The 6,093-nt window shown below is 37.6% G+C and overlaps 1 non-coding gene across 1 annotated transcript; it reads left to right on the top strand.

Annotated features, from left to right (window-relative positions):
• The first annotated feature begins 4,869 nt into the window (after nt 1-4,869).
• Nucleotides 4,870-4,976, top strand: LOC128285829 (small nucleolar RNA R71). Its single transcript, XR_008276377.1, has one exon. It is a non-coding gene; the product is annotated as a small nucleolar RNA R71 (small nucleolar RNA).
• Nucleotides 4,977-6,093: the final 1,117 nt, after the last annotated feature.

Below are 6,093 nucleotides of genomic sequence, written 5' to 3'. Positions count from 1 at the left end.
AAATGTTTTAGATTAGTAGATCCTAATTGAGCAAGTAAATATGTTTATTGGAATGTTGTGTATGTATGAAATGTGATATACCTTGATGTACATTATTTGCATGTTATAATAAAAATTTCATACATGCTTGAGATGGTGCAAAAGGCGTTGAGTCCCGATTGAATATTGAATTCCGATGGTTATATGCACTTTCTTGAAACTAATAAGGTCTTGCATTTGTTACGGATAAGATTTAGCTCAGACGAGTAATACTATTGACCTTGTTATAGAAAGGATTTAGCCTAAACGGGTAATCCTGATATAATACCTCTTGAGTATATGTTACGAGTAGGGTTTCGCCTGGACTGGTAATCCTAATTGAGCTCTTTTGAGCATACGTTATATAAAGGATTTAGCCTGGATTGGTAATCCTATTATACGATATGTGGCTCGAGAGTATGTTTCTTCAGTAAGTTCCTTAATAGGTACTCTTGAATAAGAATTAAAAGATTATGGAACCATACACCTCGAGTGTATTATTTAAGCATCCATCAGAATTTCAATGATTCAAAGGACATAAAACTCTTGACATGGTATGAGAATTATGAGATGAAATGATAATGACTTGAAAGAATATTGCATGATAAGCTCATCTATGTTTACTTGATTGTTGTAAAGATTTTGGTGACTAACAAGTTTGATTGAATGCATGTGTTGAGGCAATGTTGCTAATGGATGGTAACATGAAATTGTATGCTTAGATTTAATAACGGGATTGATAAGTTTAGTTTCCATTATACAAACTTACTAAGCATGTAATGCTTAATCCATTTTATTTTTCCCTGTTTTATAATGCTCGGAAGCTCGCGACGGTTGGAGATCATTGGAGCATCGTCGCACTATCAACTAGTCATTTTGGGTATACTTACTAAAATCGTTTTAGTATAACGGCATGTATAGGACAACTTGACCATTAGTAGCTTGATAATGATGTTTTGTATCCTAGCCATTGGAATGGCAAGTAATGGTTTGTTCTGGTATGATTAAGTAGGTTATTATGATATATTCATATGTGATATGTTAAGTACTTGTGATCAAATGATGTTAATACCTAAGTTAAACCAAGGTATGTAACACCCCAAACCCGGCCTGGAAGTTTGGCTCGAATCTGGCATGTCACATTGAAGTGTTTTTCGAAAACCATGTTTCCATTAAAAACCCTTCTTAATAATTAAAAACTTATACCCTTTTAAACCTTGTTAGAAACCTCAATGAATAACATTCTTAACAACTTTGTAAAAATCTTGGCAGTTGCTCAAGCTTGATTTAAAAACAATTGCAGATACGTGATGTTTTGAACAACAGTAGTTGCTTTAGAAAACCGTGTTCTAATACTAGCAATTATAAGAACAATAAGTAAAATTTCAAATTTGAAATCTAGAAAATTACAACGGCTTTACTACAACCCACATAAAACATTTAAAAGTAATAATCAAAACTATAAAATAAACAGTGTGTGTGGCTTCCTCCGAGCCCCTCATGACTCCGATCCGTCTAAGGTGGAAATTACCTAAAAGGTTAATAAACGGGTGAGTTTACGAAACTCGATGTGAAATACCCTACTATAAAAAGGAACAATCAGGTCATATAAAAGAATTAAAAGTCTGCCCCACCTTACTTACGATTTCCAAGATCAATTGGGCCTTAGCCCACTATAATGAGACAAGCACGGATGGGCTTTAACCCATTACGAATAAGAAACATTATTAGAACTAGAATCGAATCGAATCGAATCGAATCGTAATCGAATCGTAATCGAATCGAAATCGAAATCGGTGACGTAATCGTAATCGATGTCGATGTCGTGTAATGTAATCAAAATCAGAATGTGAATGCAATCCCAACCCAATCCAGCCGTATACACCCTCATACCAACCATACATTCCATGTGGGGAATAGCTCAACCCACCCAGCCCTACACTCCACAGAATTTGCAGCGTGGTCGCGTAGCGAATATTGTGATAGAGTCACCAGATACAGATATTTTGGCAGAGCCACCAGAACAGATATTTGTGGCATAGCCACCAGAATAAGATAATGTGGCAAAGCCACTTAACAGAATACGTGGCACAAAGCCATCAATAACTGTAATAACTTCGGCACATAGCCATCAGTGACGGTAATATAACTGGCACACAGCCTTCGGTAAATATGATCGACACAGGGTCGTCAAAAAATATGTTAGGCACATAGCCACAGGTAAATACGTTTGGCACGAAGCCATAGTCAAGATGGCACGAAGCCATATTTAGGTTGGCACAGAGCCATCGATAATGGGTCTATAATCGGCACGAATCCCACAATATCAATACGAAGCCCACAATAACGACACACAGCCTTCGGTAACATGATCGGCACTCAGCCATCGATCGGTCCATAGTCGTCTCAGGTGACCCGTGCGACCTTAACAGATCAGATCTTCCTCCGTACAAAATCCCAACCCATGCAACATGTCATGTATGTAGAATGTCATGCCTATATTTGAATCAAACAAACACAATCAAGTCATTCATATCACCAACATATATTCACAATCAAATCCGTCAACCACATAGTCCAAGTCAGTCACTTGGCCACAAGGGCAAAACAGTCATTTAACACCCTAGGGCAAAATGGTAATTTTACCCCACGAGGGTATCTCGGTAATTCTACCCTACAGGGGTATTTCGATAATTCTACCTTACAGGGATATTTTAGTAATTCTACCTTAGAGGGGTATTTCGATAATTCTACCCTACAGGGGTATTTCAGTAATTCTGCCCTACAAAGGTATTTCGATAATTCTACCCTACAAGGGTATTTCGGTAATTCTACCCTACAGGGGTATTTCGGTAATTTCACAAACTAGGGGTATTTTGGTAATTTTACAAACCAGGGGTATTTTGGTAATTTTATTGATCAAGGGTATTTTGGTAATTTTGTAAACCAAGGGTATTTCATTAATTTTGTAAATCGAGGGTAAAATGGTAATTCTGTAAATCGAGGGTAAAATGGTAATTCTGTAAATAGAGGGTAAAACGGTAATTTTGTAAATCGAGAGTAAAATGGTAATTCTATCTTATTTCGGTAATTTTACAAATCGAGGATATTTGGGTAATTTTATAAATCGGGGGTACTTTGATAATTTTACAAGTCGAGGGTATTTCAGTAATTTGGTAAACTAAAGTATTCTAAACAGGGATAACAATACAAATGGGCCTAAAGCCCTTCTCGGTCCAAATGGGCCCACACGCTCGTGTAGCCCTTTTAGCCCAAATCTAGCCACAGATATGATATTCACCTAGCCTAGTCCAATATTTACTACACAATTGGACCCGTAAGCCCATTGGGCCCACATGGCCCTTTTCGGCCCATCGAGGCCCGAAGTAGCCATCCTACAGCTAGAGTAGTGAGAAATACACACCTGATTGGAGACTGGAGTTAATCCACGCTCCGAGCACTCTTAGCCGACGCCCAACCCAAACAAGCACGCCATAAAGCGAAAGGGATCAGCCAAGAAAGGTACCTTTACTCTCCTCATGGTTCTCTCTATTTAAAGCCAGCTTCGAGTCCACTCTTATGTTAGCTTCCCGATGTGGGATCCCTCCATCATCAGAGTTTAAATTCAACACCAACTCTTGCCGCCCCCTGTTAGCAAAATAAAAGCTCTTTGCTTGCCATGGGATTCGAACCCATGCCTCCCCTTAAATGCTCCATACGCTACTTGCCACTAAGCCACAAGGCTTTTTGTGTCACAATTTCTCCAACAATATTCTTAAGGCCTACCGACTACACCCAGGGTTTGATTCACCTTAAACCAAAATTTTGCTAGAGTCCGTGTTTGAACCGGGACTTCTCCAACACTTCTCAAAGACACTTAACCACTAAAACAAGCCTTCAACTACGAAATTTTCACGCACAACAGAATATTATAAGCTGCCTTCAACCGCTCCCATGCTCAAGGCCCAAAACTTCTAGGCCCAAATTTAGGGTGTTACAAGGTAAGTTTTTAATCACATATGCGTGTAATGGTATGCCACAATGAATGATGGAATTGTTTAATTTGAATGCTTGGATTGGTTGGTATTGGTTGTGTGTTTTAAGTGCAGGAAAATGGTGAGTTTTGGGTGACAAATGAGGGTAGGAAATAACCTTATTTTCTCCACATAGGTGGATACACAGGCATATGTCTTGGTCGTGTGTGACACATGGCTTGTCCCATGGGCATGTGTTCTGGCCGTGTGTCCCCTGCATCTTAAAAATGAGAAACATAATGCTCAGAATTGGGCACACGGCCTTGGGCACAGGTGTGTGGCTCAGTTGTGTGGTTGACACGGCCTTGGGCACGGGCATGTTACACAGCTGTGTGAAAACTACACCCAAATTTCAAAAATTAAAGTCGCCACACTGCCTAGCACACGGGCGTGTGACTTCGCCATGTGACTTCAATTTCTTTATGCCTTAAAAGTCAGAGAGTTACACAAGTCAGAGAAACGGACATGTGTAGTACATGGCCTGACCGCACGGGCGTGTCCCTAGACCACACGGGCGTGTGAGCCCTGTAACTTTGGAAATTTTTTAAAATGTCGCAAAAAATTCTTAAAGGTCCCGATTAAGTCTCGACTTGACTCTAATGCTCGTAATGGGCCTCGAGGGTCCAATTAAGGGACGTTTTGAATGATCTCAGTAATTGAATAGTAACTTACATGAATTATTTATTAAATGTTCTGAAAGTTCTGGTAATGCTTCGAAACCCTATTCTGACGACAGATACGGGTTAGGGGAGTTACAATCATTCTAGTATGAGCATTAAGACCAATAAAGAAAGTCTTCATTTGAACACAATAAAGAATGCCATGATGAGGACACTTTTGTAATAACCCCTTGAACCGCTTCACTGTCTCATACAAAGATTTTTCATCAAGTTGCTGAAATGAAGTGATTTCATTTTGAAGCTTGGCAGTTAGGGATGGAGGAAAGTATTTTATTAAGAAATGTTCATCCAACTCTTGCCAAGTAGTTACAGAATAGGACGATAGGGAGTTTAACCACACTCGCGCTCTATCTTTTAAAGAGTATGGAAATATTTCAGGGTCAAGGCATCCTTGGTCACCTTGATCAGTTTGAATGAGTCACTCACTTCCATGAATAGTCGAAGATGAAGATGTGGATCTTCAGTAGGCATCCCACTAAATTGACCCATATTTTGCAACAGCTGGAACATGACTGGTTTTAGTTTGAATTGTGGTGCACCAATTTTAGGTCTCACAATACCTGAATTGAGTTAATTGAAGAGAGGAACGACATATTGTTGAATGACATAATTTTTATCATCGACAGCAATGACCAAATTGTGAGCATTATCTGCAAATGCTACTCCTTGATCATGTTGTAGAGGATCCATTATTACCTAATTAATAATGAAAACTATTAAAGTGAAACAAAAAAAGCGAACCAAATTTCAATATAATTAATTTCACAAATAATTGACTAAAATAACAGTCTGTGGCAACGATGCCAAAAACTTAGAATGATAGAAATGTGTAAGAGTACACAGTCGTATCAAGTAATAAATTGATAAGAATGTCGCGTTATCGTACCTACAGGTACTGTGCAAGAAAATATTTATGAAATGTAAGATTTAAACAAATTGGCGAGGAAAAATATTTTCATTTATAAGAGGTGATCAAAAACTAAAACTAACTTAACTAAATGATTATCTAAGAAAATAAAATTCCAATGCACGATTTCTAAAAAAAAATGTGTTTAACCAATATGAAATAAATGTGTTAGATCAATTTTATTCTTTAACTTAGAGTAATTAAAGCTGTGTTCATGTTGATAGGAATAATTTCACGACAATTCGGTAAATTACTAACTAATACACATACTTACCTATTAAAACCCATTAATCTCTTGAACATGTTTCTATGTCAATGAAAACAATTAATCATATTTTAATAAGAAAGTATAAGATTAAGTATGGTAACAATAGATCACTATATTGAAACAATTTAATCATAATAATCTTACAAGTTATGCAAGGCTAATGTACTGTTTAATATCGTTGCTAAT

Source organism: Gossypium arboreum, chromosome 12 (assembly GCF_025698485.1).
Source record: "Gossypium arboreum isolate Shixiya-1 chromosome 12, ASM2569848v2, whole genome shotgun sequence".
NCBI classification, from domain to species: Eukaryota; Viridiplantae; Streptophyta; class Magnoliopsida; order Malvales; family Malvaceae; genus Gossypium; species Gossypium arboreum.
This window is presented reverse-complemented; position numbering and strand designations above follow the sequence as displayed.